The following is a 7,176-nucleotide window of genomic DNA, read 5'->3' on the forward strand; positions in this document are numbered from 1 at the left end:
TTGTGTGGTCAGGAGGACTAATCAATGTCCTTGCTCTGAAGCAGCTCTGAAGCAACATTAATATGTTGTATTTTACATGGCGTCTGCATACAATATAGAATGTTTGTACATTTTGGTCAAACATGATGGAAGCATGGAGCCAAGAGGGTCAAGTTTGTTCCAGTGAATTGGGAAAATGCAAAATAACATTCAGTGGGAGATAAGCAATGGTTGTTAGAGTCAGAGAGTCGTATAGGCACTTCGGCTGAAACTGATCCATTCCCACCAAAATGTCAATTCACACTAACTCCATTTCCCAGCCATTGCCCCGTATCCTTCTCATCCTTTCCTATCCTGTATTTGTCAAAATGCATTCTAAATGTTGTGAATGTACCCACCTTAACTACTTCTGCTGCTAGCTCATTCCATATGCGTATCACACTGTGTGTAAAAAAAGTTGCTCCTCAGGTTCCCTTTTATTCTTACCCCTCTGACCTTAAACTGATGCCCTCTGGTCCGTGATTGTCCAATCCCTGGAAATAAAGGCTGAGTGCATTCACTCTATCCATGCCTGTTATGATCTTATACCCTTCAATAAGATCCTCTCTCCATTCTCATACACGCAAAAGTAAAAAGTCCTAGCTTTTCCAATCTCTCCCTATAGCTCAGAGCTTCATCGGTGCTCCATATTCTGCAGCATAGCTCCCCAAAATTCGCTACTTAGTGCCCTGACTGATGAATGCCAGTGTGCCAAAAGTCTTCTTCATTGCCCTGTCTACCTCTGAAACAACTTTCAGAGAACCATGCACCTGAATTCCAAGGTCCCTCTGTTCCACTACATTTCTTAAGATCCAGCCATTCACCATAAAACTCCGATATTGATTTGAGTTTCTAAAATGCAAGAACTTACACTGATCTGCATTAAAATCCATTTATCATTTCTCGGCCCACTTCCCCAGCTGATCAAGGTACTGCTGTAAGTTCTGAAGTTTCTGATAACCTTTGTCATTCTCCATATAACCGTCTATTTTATTGTCACCTTCAAACTTACAAATCATGCACGTACATTCTCATGTAAATTATAGATATATGTCATATATAGTGGTGCCAGCGTCGCCCCGATGCATTCCATTAGTCCCAGGCCTCCCGTCTGACAAGCATCCTTCCACTATTACTCTTTGCTTCCTACCTTCAAGCCAATTTTGTATCCAATTTGGCAGGTCCTCCTCAATTTCATGCGATCTAACCTTCCAGAGCTGCGCACCATGTGGAAGCTTATTAAAGGACTTACTTGAATCATATAGACTACGCATACCAGCCTGACCTCCTCAACGTTGCTGGTCACTTCGTCAAAGAATTCGAACAAATTTGTGAGCTATGGTGTCCGATGCACAAAGCCGTGCTGACTTTGATGATAGACTTTTGCCAGAAACGTTGATTTTCCTGTTCATCGGATGCTGCTTGCTCTGCTGTGCTTTTCTAGCACCACTCTAATCTTGCTCCGAATCACACCCTGTTTTTCCTAATGCACGTATATCTTATCTCTCAGAACCTTTTCAAGTAAGTTACCTGCTACAGATTTTAGGTTTAGTGGTCCATAGTTCCAAAGTTTTTCTTTGTAGCCCTTCTTGAGTAAGGGCACATCATTCGCAACCAGCCAGTCCTCCGGGACCTCACCTGTTGGCCAGCAATGATGCAACAATATCAGCCAGGGCTCCCGCAATTCCTTCTCTGTCCTTCTGCAGTGTTCCTGAATATATTTCGTCAGGACCAGGAGATTTATAGAAATAATGCAAAGTCTGAATAATATGTCTATTTATTTCAGGTATAAACACCAAAGAAAGGGAAAGTGACACAATGATGTTTAACATAACAAGTTAGAAAACGTATTAATCATAGGAAGTGGCTTCGGAAGAATTTCAGTCATTGTGGAAACCTAAGAATTCTCAGAAATTCACGATCCTGAAACAAGGGCCATGAAATTGATAAGGAAATGAAAAACAGAACATGAATGCTAACAAACATGAACAAAAACACTGCATAAATCTACAATCTGTATTTCAAAGGAAACAAAGTAAAAGCAAGGTCAAATATGGAAATTGGTAATCGGGAGAGGAGAGTTTATTGTGAAAAACAGGGAAATGGCCAAGAAAATAACCAGTTACTTTGCATCTGGCTTCATGGAGGAAGATCCACAAAATCACCCAGTAATACCCAGTGATCATGGAGGGCTTGTGCAACTGAAGACATAAAGTCAACTTATATCAGTAACAAGGTGGTATTTGAGAATGTAACTGGATTGAGCATTGCTAAGTCTGACAAACCTAATGTACTTCATATTAAAATGTCTGACATAAATCGGCAATAGAAATATTAATTTCACTGTCGATGATTGTGTTTCATTTTCCTGTGCATTCTGCAAAGGCTGGAAGCCATTGTGGATAAATGGAAGTTAGCAAACGTGGTCCAAGCACTATAGATTAATGGAAGGAATCCAAGCATCTATAAAGGGAAGAAGACATAGTTTGGAGAACTGCCGAACAATTAACTTGACAACTGCAAGTTGGAAACTGTTGGAATCTATTATACAGCATGTGATATTGGATATTTAGGAATTAACAGCAACAATGGAGAAAATCCATATGTATTTCTGACAGATGTCTAACTCCATGTGCTATTAGTTTTTAGACCCCATCAACCACCCTCTGAGAAAAGGAACAGGAAGTGATTCGCCACAGGAAATAGCATCACCAACACAAAGAAATCCAAACATATAAATGGAAAGCAGGAATTTTAAGGATTGTTTCGCATGAGGTCCACTGAAGATGTTACCTAGTAAGATAACGAAACGTCTGGAAATGTAGCGAGCAAACCTACATCCATTGTGTAAAGTGTTGGTGACCCAATCTGAGAAAGAATATACTGACCACAAGAAAGTGCAATGGACATTGTCCAGATTAATCCCTCAGATGGCGAGATTGCCTGATGAGGAAACTCGGCCTGTGTTCTTTCGAGTTTGAAAGAATGAGAGGAGGGTCACAATGAAACTTGGAAACTTCACAAAACATATGCCAAGTTGGAAATAAACAGGCCGTTTCCCTGGCTGTCAGTTTCACATTCAAGGCAAATAATTGCAGTTTAAGGGACAGACCATTTAAGACCACAATAATGAGGAAATTCTTCACTTGGTAAGAACTGCCTAAAACAGGGGCAGAGACACCTGCTGGTAGGGCAAGATTAGGGAGAATCCCCAGATATTCTGCAAGTGTGTCAAGCGGAAAAGAATAACAAACAAAAAGGTCGGAGTCATTCGTGACTTGCCAAGTTGCATCCAAATCACCTTACTGTTAGGAGACAGAGGGGTAGTGGTTGAAGGCTGTTAGTGTGACTGAGACTGGTATCCAATGGTGTATCACAGGGATCAGTGCTGTGTCCCTTATTATTTGTGATACGGAGGTGTTAGTGTTGGACTGAGGTGGACAAACTTAAAAATCACATCACACCAGGTGATAGTTCGGCAGGTGTATTCAGAGGCACGAGATTTCAAAGCGCAAAACTACCTGATGAAGAAGCAGCTCTTCAAAGCTAGTGCCTCCGAATAAACTTGTTGGAGTATAACCTGGTGTTGTGTCATCTTTAACCTGATTATTTGTGGTATTCATAAATGATGCAGCTGTGAATATAGACAGGGGTGGCGGGAGTGTGACAACTAAGTTTGTGTTTGATACAAAGATTGGCCGGGTGGTTGGCAGTGAGGAGGAATGTCTTATGTTACAGGAAGATACAGATGGAATGGTCAGATGGTTGGATCAATGGCAGATGGAATGTAACCCTGATAAATGTGAAATGATGCACTTTGGAAGAAGGAACTGGACAGGGGAGAACTCAATGAATGGCAGGAGGCTTGGAAGATAAAGCAAGGATCGGGGTTTGGGCCCCAGCTATTCCCAATACAATCATATATTTGATTGAGTGGATCAAACACAAGGTTTTCAAGTTTGCAGATGGCACTAAACAATATCATAATGTGAGTGGGTGAGCAGGATGTCAAAATGCTTCAAGGTGATTGAGACACGTGAAGTGTATGGGCAAATACGTGGCACATGAGGAGCAATGGGGAGGGGAGGCGTGGGATATGTGATATGTGATATTGTGACCTTTGATGGGAAAACCAGAACTGGAGCCTATCATTTGAAAGGGCATTGTTTGAAAAATGTTGATCTATAAAGGAACTTAAGCTGCATTTTTTTCTTCTGTGCAGCCCTCCAAGGTCAGTGTAGGACAATGAGATCTGAATCATGAAGTCAATACTGGTAATGGCATTGGCACGCTGACACAACAAGTGGGAAGCTGTAACATTGAAAAATGATCTGGATCTCCCTGTACACCAGTCACTGAAAGCAATATTGCAGGAGCAGAAAGCAGATAGGCAGATAAATCGTGTATTCACCTTCATTTCAGGGGGATTTGAATACAGGAATAAGGGTGTTTTACTGCAGCTGTACAGGGCGTTGGTGAGACCTCATCAAAAACACTGTGCAGTATTATGTACAGTTTTGGCCTCCTTACCTCATAAAGGACAAACCTGACATTGAGGGAGAGCAGCGATGATGACCCGACTGATTGCTGTTGTGGGAGCAGAATCTGGGGCGGCTGGGCCTGAATTCCATGGGCTTTAGGAAACTGAGTGGAGATACCAATGAAATATATAAAACTCTGTCAGGACAAGACAGATTCAAAGCAGGGGTGACAATTCCCCTGGCTGGGACATCAAAACAAGGGGCCACAGTATTATGTACAGACAGACCACTCTGCATTGAGATGAGAATAAATGTCTGCACTCAGAGACTGCTGAACCTGTGGAAACCAAGGCACTGAATATAAAAAATGGATTTCTGGAAACTAAAGGGATAGGAAGAGAGCAGAGTATGGTATGAAGATAGAGGATCAGATATCATTACAGGTTGCTCTCCAATAACGTGGTAGCTGTGATCCTGTGCATCACTGTGTTGCAGAAAATCATACAATATTACTAATGTGGTCTATTGGGAAAAGGGAATAATGGGCGAATCGCAAAATATCAGTAAAAAACAAAATTAAAGTTTGTCTAACACACACACTTGCACAGTCTAATTCAACCTTTCAGTCATAAAAGGTAATGAAATAGTGCTGTAAATGCAACACTTTCACAATGCAGTCACTGGCTACATCCCTGTACCTTTCACCAAATTCTTCACCAGAAAGCGCACAGGGCTGAATGGACACGTGATGCTAACTTGGAATTCCATTTCTCCTCAAGATTCTCCCCCGGTTTGAAATAAAATTCCTTCTAATTGAAGAGAACACTTCCCCGTTTCGGGCTCAGGTTCAAGACTTTGCAGAGCGGATTGCATTCCTGTTTTAGCTGAACACTCAGAGGGTGCATTTTGCAGACAGACGATCCTGAAGCTGGGTTTTGTTGTTGAGCTGGTGTCTGGCAAGGAATCGCGTCACAGTGAGCGGGAGCTCACTTTATAGAAAAAAGGTGCACAATTCACAAATCGCATTGCAGTCAATCACGCTTAATAAACCCGCATTATCAGAGAACTGCTTTTATACTGAATTGAGGAGTAAGATTGATGGACTGAAGGACTACAACAGTTCTTATTTTATATTTCACAATGTTTAAACATATTATTGGATATGAACACTGTGTCGGGAAAACTGCATTGAGGAGATTTTCTCAAGAACTATAATGGGGAAGGCTCAATGTGTTGAATGGTCTACTCCTTTCCCAATGTTTCCGTGCAGTCTGTGGGAAAGCTGTGTAAATGTTGTCACAAGCTCTCAGATGTTAAGAAGGAGGTCTCTGCAGGGTCAACAGGACTGTGATTCCCGTTCCCTTTTCTGATATCGAGGCTGGTACGGGATATTCTGTCTGGTTTTATCCTTTAAGACCTTGGAGCAGTGTGATACAATTGAGTGTCTTGCTTGACCGTGTCAGGGACCATTGAATACTTTATCACATGGCTCTGTGGCTGGAGTTATTTTTAGGGCAGACCAGGAAAACACGGGAGATTCACTTCCTGCAAGTACAATGGGAAGGAGATCGATGTTTACAATCAACATTGGATACAAGGTCACTGTTACCATCACCGGATTCTAGATCTTGATATTTTCTTTTCTTTTTAACTTCCACCAGCTGCCCAGAGCATTATCCTGTATTGGTTTAATAATCCAGTGACATTTCCACAACGGGACTATGTCCACATAGGAACCCATCGAAAATCACACTGAGCGGGTTATTTCTGTGCTGCTTGACAGCTCTGTCAAAATGAACTCCGATCAATTTGATTATCGTGAAGGGACTGAGGGGATGTTAAATGGTCAGAACGTAATTATTCACCTATTAGACGACTGAATATAGTTGAGTAATTTTCCACATTGCCAGGGAGTTGTCAGAGTTGGAGCTGGAATGAAACCCTTCCCCAGGGACACGGCTTGTCGTGTAGCACAAGTCTTCAGTCCTATTGCAGGAACGGGGTCAGGGCGCATTGCCTTTGTCGTATCTACTGTGTTCAGCTGTTTCTTCATGTCACAGGCAGCAAATCGAATTGGTTGTACACTGCCATCTGTGATGCTGTGGACATCATGGCGAGGGTGAAGTGGATCATCCATTCAACACTTTTGGCTGTGGATGGTGCAGATACTACATCCTTGTCTTTTTCACTAATGTGCACGGCTGTTCCATTATTTAGGATGGGGATATTTCTGTTGTCCTCTCCTCCAGTAAGTTGTTTAGTAGTACACCGACATTTATGTCTGGATGTGGCGGCACTGCAGAGCTTAGATCTGATCTGTTGGTCTTGGGATCATTTCGTCCTCTCTATCAGATGTTAGTTCTGCTGTTTGGAATGAAACCACACAAGCACCATAGGTTTGATGGTTTGTCATCAGCTTTAGGTACACATTGTTCTGACATTAGCATGTTCACCCACACTCGTCACTGAACCATCACTCGGCTTGGTCGTTATTGTAGACTGATGGAATATCCTGGGGAAAATGTTGCAGATTACGTTTGAATACAATCCTGCTTCTGTCGCAGCTGTTGTCTACAGCATGACATGAAAACCCAGTTTGGGCTGCAATATCTGCAATTCAATTCTACTGTCTGTCCCCCAGTTAACATTGAGACCCATTCACAGATCAGCCGTGTAC

The sequence above is a fragment of the Hemiscyllium ocellatum genome, unplaced genomic scaffold (genome assembly GCF_020745735.1).
Source record: "Hemiscyllium ocellatum isolate sHemOce1 unplaced genomic scaffold, sHemOce1.pat.X.cur. scaffold_531_pat_ctg1, whole genome shotgun sequence".
Classification (NCBI taxonomy): domain Eukaryota; kingdom Metazoa; phylum Chordata; class Chondrichthyes; order Orectolobiformes; family Hemiscylliidae; genus Hemiscyllium; species Hemiscyllium ocellatum.